Below are 12,068 nucleotides of genomic sequence, written 5' to 3'. Positions count from 1 at the left end.
TTTATAGACAGACCATCCCATTTTAGTGTTAAATTGCAATCCAATCTGGCACAAGCAGGAACATCAGTCTGGCTTTCCTATCTGTTGACACCATAGCAACAAAATCTTTGAATTACACCAAAGTGCCTTTTCCACTGGTGATAGGGAAGTGAGTTTGGGTTTTTATTCTTTCCTTGAACCTGAAGCTGAGGTTTTCCACAGGCTTTTGCAGTCCTGATGAATTACCTGTTGTCAGTGATTAAGTTCCTTGCCCCTTGCCTTTCCATGAAGAGCTGTGCCACAATTGCTGTAGTCAAAAAGATTTGGATGAGCAAACTCCATTGATTCCCCTGTCTTTCTCAGGAGCTGGACTCCAGCTGAGAAATTAGGTTGTTCAATTAAAAATTTATTTTTTGAGTTTTCTACAGAGAAACCTAAATATTTCAGTAAAAGTGTCAATGAAGCAAAATTCCCTTACAATTTCTCCCTTTACTTCATTTAGAAATTCCCAGCTAGCCAATGGAGGTCACAGATCAAGCTTGTTATCTAGGAGGCTGCAAATTTCAGTTTTTGCTTTCTTAGTAATCTAACTCACTCTTACAAAGAGAGGTTATCATGAAAATAAATTTAAAAAATAATAATAATAATAAAATACAGATAGTTTCAAAAGGTGAGTATATATAAACAGCACAGAGAAAACTTCCATCTTCCCTTTCTTCAGTGCAATTCAAGAGGTTTCTCTCAACTTGTGCCAGCTACCTTACAAGCTATTTTGAAGTTTAACCTGCACAACAAGATTATTTCTGCTCTTTCCACTTCCCCCTTGCTACTTACTGCTCACAAAAATGCTAACAACACTTTGCATAGTTAAGTGCAACCATCTTCCATCTTGGCAGAAGACAAAATCTATAACTGTCCTGAAGGTTACTAAGCTATAAATAAACCACTTATGCTTTGCATATTTATGTAAGTGAAATAAATATAGAATTCCATCTTCCATCTCAAAATGGCAAAACAGACATTGGATATAATGAAATTATACCCAATGCAATCATGTCAAAAATGTTGAGAGGGTTAATTCTAATAGAAGAAGAGAAATTAAGAATGAAAAAAAATCATTTTCCATAACAGGAGAAGGTATTGGAACTGAAAAAATAAAATTAAATAAAATTATCAGTCATGCAGATAAGCAGGGCCAACTGGTCTCTTTTGTTGAGGTGGATGAGAAAGCATTAATTTAAAAACCTAAGGTGGACAACATAACATCCACGAAGAAGCTGAAGTAGAGGAAGGTGCCAAGTCTGACCTCACTGTCTGGAAGCCTTCCTTTTTCTGAGTCAGCCCATAGATGGCTGTCCAGAAACCTCCTGAAGAGCAGTCAGTCAAAACAAAAACATCCAAGTTGCATCAAGAACATAGCACAGGGCTTGTTCTTTAAGAAGCTGTGTAACACTCCGTTCATATTCACTGAAAACTGATGGAACAACAATGCATCACTTTCATTATTTAACTTGATACACCACACCATTATATCTAAAATTAGGTTATTGAAATAAAATTTTATATAATATTTATAAATGTTACAGAACACTTCCAAGAACAAGATTAATCTTTTATTTAATTCTTCATGAATGTGTCCTTATCTAGTGCCAGACAAAACACACAATTTCCTTTTGGCTAGCACAATGAATTGGAGAATTAAAATCCTTCCTATTACCAGAATGCAATTCATTCTAGCATACATCATTTGTAAATTAATTAACAAAGATATGCCATCTCTTACAACACTGATCTACTTTACAAAACAACTCCTCTAGCTCTGGGCCTATCACTGAGCAATCTCCCACCCTTGGGAGCCCCAATCGGCTCCCAATCCAAACATTGTAGCCCCAATTCAACAGCATACTTCAGAAATTTCTGAATCTGTGTTCTTTGTTCACTAGAAACACTCTCCCATTACTAATGATACAAAGAAGAAAACAGAGGAAGAGAAAAAAGAGTTAAAAGAACAATATTAAAACAGTTCTGTCAATATAGTAACCTTAAGACATAATCTATTAGATGGTATTCTTTGATCAGACCATGGGGAAAATTGATGCCCTTTTTTCCTGTGGGAACTTGCACACAGGCAACTACTCTAGAATTAGTCTTCTCTGGTAGTGTTGTTTTATTACCATCATCTAAGGAAAAAGGGACTTTCCTACATTCTCCATGTAAGGGAATCAGTTCAGGCTACTAAAATGGTCAGAAATCTGTCTGGCATAAGTCAACCTGAAGACAAAAAAAAAAAAAAAAAAAAAGTTTTACAGGGGCTTAGTTGAAGGCTGAAATACTGATAAGGATAGAAATAATTTACTGTTTTTCATTATAACAAGATGGTCCTAGCTCTAAATGCATATTTATAAGGGAAGTTCCAAAATATTGCATTTACATTAAAATTTTCTGTGAATCCATCCATGAATATTTCCTGTCTGTATTGCAGTTTATCATAGGATTAGTTAATAAACAGGTCTGCTTCACTCACTAAAGCTCTAGGCTGAAAACTTCACAGAACAGCTTATATGGCAGAGCCACGGTTAGGGCTCAGTGTCGCTATTATAAGTGCAGTTTCAGAACTTATCTGAATATTTTAAGTCACAGCCTAAAATTTGGAATAAGAGCTGGGAGTCAAGCAAAGCTATCTATTTATATGTCATATCACTGAAAACCCTTTATGGTTACTGAGCAGTAATAAAAATGTTAAATATCCAACAAACTAAGCCCGGGCAGGAAAGGAGTTGAGGCTGGTGAGCTTGAGAGAAGTAGGCTATATTTGAACACAGTAATTGCAACTCTTCGGTTTATCAGCACTAAAGAGTTTCAGCAAGTTAAACTCTTGCATAATAGACTGAGAAGAGGTCTTCAGGAACATGGCAGTAGTGGTCCTGGAGGATTTGTAGGTATGAGTGATAACACATATTTTACCTTATCCCTGACAGATAGCAAAAGGGAGAGTCCAAGCTGACTTCCAGCACCAGTTCAAGTGATTTTAGGATTATTTTAACTAGTACCAGTGGATGGGATTTTAGTTCAGGATCCTTGCCTGGAGCATAGTATAGCAAACCTGGACATTCGCCCACACTGCAGAAAATTCAACTCCTCTGAAAGATGAAATCAGTATGTTGAAAACAAAAAAGTGGATAGAATTTCTGTAGAGCTAATTTAATATCCCCTTACATTCAAAAAATGTTTCATGACCACTGGGTATGCTAGTGTACAACTGTAAAAGTTTAATTAAAAATAAAGAAACAAAATGTGTTTATGCTGGTGTGTTCTGGAAAACAATTTTTTTAATCCATTTTCTGTTGAAGGCCACAGGCTTCCTCAAAAAACTCTCTCCAGAACTGCTCTGTTATTTGAAACTACCCTATTTTTTTATTTATTTTTTTTAGCTGCAAAGCCTATGCAGGTACAACAGGATATTTCTAGGATCTAAGAGGCATTTGAAGATTTCACACATCTCCAGCACTACACTACGAGGCAGTTCAAGACATTATTCTATGCATGGAAAATGACTAATAAATTTAAGCAATCCCTGCGTAACTAAAGCTTGTGAGCCAGCTCACTGAAACCACTTTGTAGGCAACAAACATACTGGGTAATTTTACTACTACAATGAAGGCAGTAGTCACCTAATTAACAAGCAAACTGCAGTTAAATCAAAAGTTTTGTGTTTGTTTGTTTTAAACAGAAAAATACATTTAAAAGGAAGAAAAAAAAAAAAAAAAAGAAAAAGAAAAAAGAAAACACTAAAGTAAGTTTACAGCTTGAGGCCTGATAAGGCTAAATTATTGTCACAAAACCTATTACTAGCACCTAGCCAAACCAAACTGGTTAGGCCACAAGGATGTTTATGGCCTAAGAGCAAACTACAGACAGATGAGCAAACTCTGTGTACATTCACTCCATTTTCAGTGAGTTCAGTGACACCAGGTAAGGTACATCCCCAACTGCAATGGTCAGACTCTAAACTGTACCTTTTCAAAAAATTTAGTCCATTCTCAATAAATAAATAGATAAATTTCTGTAGGTCTGAGAAGTAATGTAAAATATGAGACCACTACATTAGGAAAGGAAGTTTACTTTTCTACCAATTTGTTTTGATTTTACTACTTTCTCCAAGGCAGCACCAATAAGATGGCAAGAGCACCTGATGAGCATCTTTCTTTTTGTCCTGTCAAGCATAAAGACCATGCAATCATACCAGAGATTCCTCAAGGAAGATTATATGGGAGCAATTGCCATCTCGTGCTGACAATTTTTCCTGGTCTGTTCTCACACACCATCCTTCCCTTGATTCAGGGAGTATCTGCAGTGACAGAGGCAAAATCCTCCTTCCCGCCTGCCTCGTCTGCACCACCAAGCTGGAGGCAATTTGCACAAAGCACATGCGGTATATTTCTAACATGCAGCAGGATAATAGTCTCTTCATTATATAATCAAAGATTTTCAGTGCAGTACATTTCCTTAACACAAAGTTACAGAGTATTTCATCAAGTTGGTTTTGTTTCTGTGGTCATTAACAGCATCTACCACTTGCTGTTCTACACTTTAGCTGACAAATAATATTATTTCCCTATATTATGTGATGCCACCTAGTCATTTTATTTGTCCTCTTCCTAATCATCTTTAAGAGCATTCCAGAATTTTGGAAGGCTCCAAGAATCCAAAGGTCTGATTTCATCCCAAAGTTCCCAAAAGTTATGAGTACACACAACTGGCTGGTACCTATAAATCTGCCACAGGAGTCACAATACAAGTGTAAGGTGCATATATTGCTTTTGTAATAGGAGTTGGTCTCTGGAGTGTATTCCAAGTATTTGGCCAGGAGAATATATCACAGGGAACACTGTTTGCCAGCAAAGTATCTTCTTATGAAACAGTGAAATGTTTTGAAGCATTCTGTTCTCTGGGTGTTTGTGATTCCATGTACCCCTAAGTTAAAGGGAGCTTCAAAGAACACTAAGTAGGTGTCTAGATGTCACTGGATTCACTTGCACATTTAAAAAGCACGTTTAAAATAGCACACTTCTAGGAATTGTTTTAATGTGTTAAAATTTGTAGTCATTTTCTACAGGAAGGAAGGAATGTATTTCAGAGCCATCACACTTAAGATTTGATGATGAATAGAATTTGTGCATATAAACAACTCACCTGATAAGAAGAATATTCAAAAACACTGCTGTCAAAGCCTATTCCCAGTAAAACTAGTTGAATTTATGTGCTCATTTACATTCGCATCCAACTGCCTCCACATCATTTTGTGCCCAAGGTGAAAAGGAATTAGAGCATCTTCCTGACACCTCTCTGGGTAAACCATGCAGGATTTGGGAGTTTCTGGAAAGCACAATGCCCTCCTGAATGAACCAAATGCCAAGGATTGTCTAGATAAACTGCTGAAAGTTTCCAATGTAAACTTGAGCCAATATTATTTGAAATAAAAACCTGTGCTCATTACCAGAAACTAACTGGTATTTCACTAGCAAATTCCAAAGGGGAGATGCACTACAGTCAGGGGCATGCAGAGTGAGAGCTGAACTCACCTAGGTTCACAAAACTTTGTTAGGAAGATGCAGTAATAGTGGATTCAGCATGCAAAAACAACTGAGATCCAAGCTTTACCTCTCTGGTGACTTGAATCAACCTGTCTGGAAGTTCATATTTTATCATTAGTTTTTACAATAGAAACAGATAAATTTTTAATGGCAAAAAAGCCACAGCTCAGGAGAATTTTATCATTTTTACCAGAACCTTATACATATCCCTGTTAATATGTTCACTGTTCTCTGAAAACAAAGAGTGGATGAAGTAGTATCACACCCAAACACACACACAGAAAGAGACCATCTTAGGTGGATATCACAATATAGTGGCTAATGGAGTCAAAACTTTTTGGAAAGAAAAATTTGCCCTTTTTTCTTCTGTAATTACAAGACATCAGCTCCAAACTCATATTCTTTTAAAGGTGTGCAGAATGAGAGGGATTGTAACAGAGGAGTGCACCATGAACAAGCTCATGCTATAGATGAGTAGATTCAATAATCTTTTCTAGCTTAGGTTAGTGTTGAAGCTAGATTTGATTGACTGTAGGAGCCAAAGGGCTTTTTCAGAGCACAGTCCACATGGGATCAAGTATAACCTGAACAAAAACAAGCAGGAACTGCTCCCTGAATGTGTTCATCAGTTTGCAGGACAAAGAGGCTGCCTGTTTTTGCAGAGGATATCAACATCTCCGAACAACAGCTTTTTTAATAAAGCAAATGCCAGTAGTTTGCTTCCTCTTAAAGGAGATAATCCATTACCCAGTCAATTAGTGCTCTAAGGTTTCTCCATTTTTCTCTCTGAGTTTGCTTTCTCAGTCTGGGATACATTTTATAATACGGTTGTATGAACAGATTATTAGAGAAATGAACTCCATAGTGTCTAAATGTTGTGCCACAAAAATGCTGTGAGAGGAAACATCCACAATGGATTCTAAAAAAAGTCAACACAGCTGACAATTTAAGGGGCAGGGGGTGTTTAAATCTTGTTTGAAGATTTCAGCTAGGATAAAACTCTCAGAAAACTTTTAAAACAGAAAAGCAAAGAAGATTGGGGAGGAGGAGGGAGCAGACAGGAAGGGACAAGGTGGTGCAAGAGGGACAAGTATTTCCTCAACAACCTGATTCTAGAGGCTTAATGTGATGTTCTAGCCTGTTCTCTTAGTTACAAAAGTCCTGTGACAGTTGTTCTTTCTGTTAGTATCCAAAGCAGATAATGAGAAAAAAAGGCTTGTTTTCACATGTTGATCGTAAAAGAGAACATGTAGCTCATGGGAAAATGAGATATCAAAAGCCTCTGTAGGTGAGACCCCTGAATGCACAACTGCTCAGAAGAGTTATGAAGACAGATTGCTATAAGGAGGATAAAAGGCATACCAAGTGTTAAGGTTTACATAGTAGCTACATCCAAGGTGCAACTTGCCACTCAAAATTCAAGTATACAGCTGTCTTCAGGTATCCATGTGTCCTGCTACTCTGAAGAAGAAAAAAAAAAATCATTTTCTACATTGAAATGCACGCAGTCTTCGACCACACATGCATGCATAGTTAGAGCTCCAAGGACTTTGCCACATGGCTTTAACACCTGGAACTCATTGTTGCAACACATTCTTAATCCTGATCTGCATGGAGAGTGCTGGGCCTCACAGCATTGGATGCATTCCAGTACCATTATTAGTCTCATAGAGGAGCCAGCAGAAAGTAGCAGCATAGATTTAGGAACAGATTTCCAGATTCCCCATTCAGTTTTTGGTTGATCCAGTGCTTGGAGGAGTTAAATGCCTGCATACTTTTCCAGGAGAAAGACACTCTCAATGAGCAAAAGCTAACACACAGCCCTGCCAGTTTTCCTGCTTTAGGAGATTAGGCTTAAGACACAGATAAACCAAGTGTTATCAAAAACAGAAAGATAATGCGGGTCAAGGACTTGGAGGATACTGTTAGCTAATTTTCAGTAGAAACTAGGGCTGATAAAGCTGCTGGAAAATTAAAGATCTTTCACAGTTATCAAGTTGTTCAAGACACATTCAAAGACCACCTACTTCTCAAAGGCGCATTTCTATGTTTTAGGCAGGAAGGGATTTAAGACTGCTTTGAACAGTGCCTTCTGTCAGCACACAGATTTACACTTGACCAAGTTTCTTACCAGATTTCTCATTTAACCAGTTTCTCTAGTTCACCAGAGCCCTCTCTTATGATAAATGCCAGCTTTACCAAACAGAAAAGCCAGCCTTAGCAAGATTTCAGTATTCTTGCACAGTCTCCCAGGTAAATTTTCAATGAAGACCTCAGGTATAAATTAAGATCTACCCTGGTTTTACCAAGAAGTAGTTACCAAGGAGTAGTTACTTAGCACGGTCCAACTTCAAAACACCAGACAAGTCCAGGCAGTGCCCTTAGCTGTTAGACAGGCTCTCACATTGGTTCCAGCTGCAACACGTAGCTACAATTAGGGCTGAGACTTTGCTGAGATGGGTCATTAACCATATAGTTAAAACCAGTAATTGGACAACACTTCAGGAACAATGATTTGCATTTATTGTCGATCAGCATGATTGCACACTGGCTCTGTTTGGTTCGATAGACTACTGGAATTCCTAGCAGCAAAAGAAATATGATGAAAGGGCTTGATATACAGCAACAGATTATCACAAGCCTAGACATCCTATACTAATCTGTGCTGTTGCTTTAAAAAGACTTTCTGTGGCATAACACCCACAACCACATTGGAATCAGGTTTAGGGTACACTTGGTCAGATTTAATTACAGGTTAACCAATTTAGGAACAATATTTGAAGCACAGCCATGATGCACACTGTAGCAACCATAAAGACTCAGATTTCATTTTCATTTTGCCAGCTGTCTTCTTCAGTGACACATGAAACGTTCAAATTCTACCTAAGATCATGAGTGTAAAACAGGTGGTATGCACTTAAAGTTGTATCTAATTAGTTGTGTTTTTTTCAAATTTGCCAGAAGCTAAACATATCAATTGGAAACAGCAATAATAGCATCCATGGTCTGAGAAGAAACAACAGAACTTTTTGAAAACAGAAAGCAGACCTTACGTCTACCAATTTTGTATCTTCAAGCTTCCTTGCCACAGACACACAACTTAATGTACCCATGGCTTTCGACCTCAAGTAAGCTGTGGTTGGCTGTTGACAAACCCTTGACCTCCCAAATCCAATAGGATTTAGACCTCTTCACTTCTTCTCTAAGTAGACCTCTTAGTGTGTTTCCAGAACAGCCCAAAGAAACCTGCTGTATATCACCATCACGATTAGTATTCAGAGCTCTCTTCACTTGACAAGTTACCTCTCCTTTCCAATTCCTCCACACAAGCTGATAACTTGAAGCTCTTTATAACATTTTGCTACGTGCTGAAGGCCCTTCCATACATTTTAAATGGAGACAAGATGAAAGAGGTGCTTTCTCTTACCCTTAGTAGTTAACAGGATGCCCTCAGGGAGTCTAAAACAGAGATCTTGAAAGAGAATAAATGCTCCTGAACTGCCAGAGGTGGTCTGAGCAGACATACACCAAGGCTGCTGACTGCAGCAGTTGAAAGTAGGCTCTTAACATCACAGGTAGCTACTATATTCTTTAGACTCCTTGTCCAAAGGTGGAGGAGCCACTAGAGTTAAGGTTTTTTATGCTCCTGATGTGGTCGGCAACTCAAGAAAGCTGAATTCAGCTTCATGCTTCAATCTCTGCAAGAGGATTTGAGGCCAGTACATCTCCCACTATTGTCAGTGACTACTTTTGCCCTTTACATCACCATCTTTTCATTATATGGTTTTAGCATCACGCATATTACTACGGGTATCTTTTTCCAGAAAGCTTTTCAAATGCTTTCTTTATGTAAATAGATTACAAATCCTTTTAGCTAATTCATATGAGCAGGCCATTTATTTAGGCTTGTTCCTCTCTTATTGTATGAAGATCATTAGATTTTCTAATACTAATACAATAACTTAGTTATCAAGTCACCAAAAATAAAAAGTGTCACTCCCTGCTTTAGAGTCTTTTTCATTTGAATGACCTAGGAGAAAGGGCTGATGAAAACATACCAATTAAAAATTATAATGACAAGAATACTATATCTGTATCCAAGGAATTCACTTAACACTTACAAAACACTACAAAAGGCAGCCTGGCTGTGTAGCTTCCACCTTGCTTTTTTACATTTCATTTAGTGAAGCTCTCACAACTTGTTATTCCATGACTTAATGGAAAACTGCCTGTGCCACATTATTTTCAACATAGCATACACAGTCAATAGGCTCTGAATAAATTAGGAACAAGTCACTGCTAACAGAGGAGATGAAAGGAACACACATTCAATGTGGTTCAAAAAAGTTACCTACTAAATAGTTAATGAAGATTCAGTCTAAGAAGGCACCATAAAAAATACTTGTGTAATGTGAATGAGATCGTTAACTCACAAGTTTATACCTCATTTATAAACAAATAAAAGTTAAGTTTAATCTCTTTTTGAAGACTTTATTTCAAGAGACCTTTCAACATTGTTTCAGAGTAAGAATCTCAGTTGTCCGGGTATTTTTATCTGATTGTGCCAAGAAACTGCTCTAATCAAGACATTAAAGTGTGTGGACTACAGTCATCACTAGAATCTCCTGCATAGTACATGCTGATACTGTTGAAACCTGAAGGCCTTGCTGAAGATAGCAGCTTCCTCATTTTCCACTGACTGTGAAAGAAGCCTTCACACTTAAGATTATACCCTTGAGAAGTTAGCGTCCTGAAGGCTTGAAGGCTTTTAGTGGCAGGCATTCAGTGGTCTGAAGAAAGATTTTGAAATATTTTCCTTCCCTTAGCATTTTTAGAGATGAGATTATAACTGATTATTTTCTGTTCACTGTCCAACCAAAAGTGTAAATTGTGGTTTCAAACACAGTTTCAGCAACTACCCCTTTCATTTGGGTATTGAACAAGTGAGACAGCTCAGGAGTCTCCTCTTCGTCTCTACTGTGCCATTTGGTAACTAAGAAAATCTCAAAAGTGCTGTAACCACGTGGTATTTGCAAGTGAAAACAAAACTGCAAATACAAAAGTACTGAGCATAGCAGCATCTAATCTGCTATTTCACATGTCTATTCTCCTAGTGTTTGAACTAATCTTACTATCTTGTAACTTTATTTAATTCAGAGGGATTCCTTGGGCAAAAGGGGTGGTGGTGCAAACCATCTAGCACTCAGTCTCTTGGAAAAAGCTGTTTCCGTGAGCTCTCAGCTAGACAGAAAGCAGTAGAAACTACGCAGAAAATAACTGTAGTTTTTCTTAATATCTCTACCTTTTCATGATCTTATTTAGATTCGCCTAGATTTATGGGTTTTGCTGTCCAAGCATAGAATAACTACATTACAAAAATGACTGGGCTACTGCCAGCTTGCACAATCTACTGGGAAAACAAAATGTAAATTAAGACTTTATATAACGAGTTTTTGTCCTAATCAAATGTAGGGTTGGGTTTTTCTTCTTCTACAATAGTTTATATTACACACACACAACAATAGTGCAATAATAGTGATACATTTAACAAAACTCTATGATAGTTATTGTGTGAATGTAGAAGGTAAGAAAAAAGACTGGACGGAAAGAACACAGAGGGCAATACTGGAAGCTCTATTGTTCTGTTGTTTAAGCATATAAAACACTTTCATCTACAGATCAGTAGAGCAATTGATTCAATAATCATGAGGGACACACTTTAAAGATCTCAACAGTTTCAACTCCTACCAGTAAGACTAAAGAAAACAAAAACATAAAAAAAAATCCATCTGAGTACTTTTTCCTATGTGAAAGCGCTTTACAACATCTAACAATTTGAATCTGGACAGAAAAATCCATGTAATTAAAAAAAGAAAATCAGTACAAGGACATCCCTTTTGAAGTTAGCTTCTACTCCCTACTAAAGCAAAAATTGGGTCATCAGAGTATTAGCAGATCCCCAATGACAATGTAGTACCCTTGATTATTCAGCTATTCTTAATTAAAGGATTGGCATCTCTCCCTAAAACAGAAAGTCCATTTAAAGTTTCTACTTCATCAAAGAACATTTACTAGAAATTTCTCCAGAAATCTTTCTGACCAACTTGTGGCTGTATATCCAACAAACTAAGCCTGTACTGCAGGACTGTAATCCTTTCACCATTTCAGTAAAGCACTACACCACCAGAACAAATAAATATCCAGATTAAGCCTAGACACTACAATGCCAAACTACTATGACATTCAGCAACTAAAAGTCAAGGTAATAGACTTTAGTCTCATGGGAAATAAGGGCTCCAACTCATAAAAACATCTTCCAACTCTCCCTAGGAAAAATAAATAAATAAAGTTTACCTTTTGTCAGATCACGAAAGCGAGACTGCTAACTGCTTTGCCCAACACAAATCTGCAAACTGCCACTGAAAATTTACCTTCCTGGTGTTGCCCAACAAAGCTGACACTGTTGCCAATGTCTTACAAGCTACAGCTGCCACT

General features: G+C 37.4%; 1 long non-coding RNA gene across 1 annotated transcript in view; it reads right to left on the bottom strand.

The window, feature by feature from the left end:
- Nucleotides 1-12,051, bottom strand: part of LOC137857132 (uncharacterized) — a 150,357-nt gene extending 138,306 nt beyond the window's left edge. The window contains exon 1 of the long non-coding RNA XR_011096982.1: nt 11,928-12,051. This is a non-coding gene — a long non-coding RNA (uncharacterized lncRNA). The remainder of the gene's footprint in view (nt 1-11,927) is intronic.
- Nucleotides 12,052-12,068: the final 17 nt, after the last annotated feature.

Source organism: Anas acuta, chromosome 5, assembly GCF_963932015.1.
Source record: "Anas acuta chromosome 5, bAnaAcu1.1, whole genome shotgun sequence".
NCBI lineage: Eukaryota > Metazoa > Chordata > Aves > Anseriformes > Anatidae > Anas > Anas acuta.
Note: the sequence above shows the minus strand (reverse complement) of the source record. Positions and strands in the feature narration are given on the sequence as shown.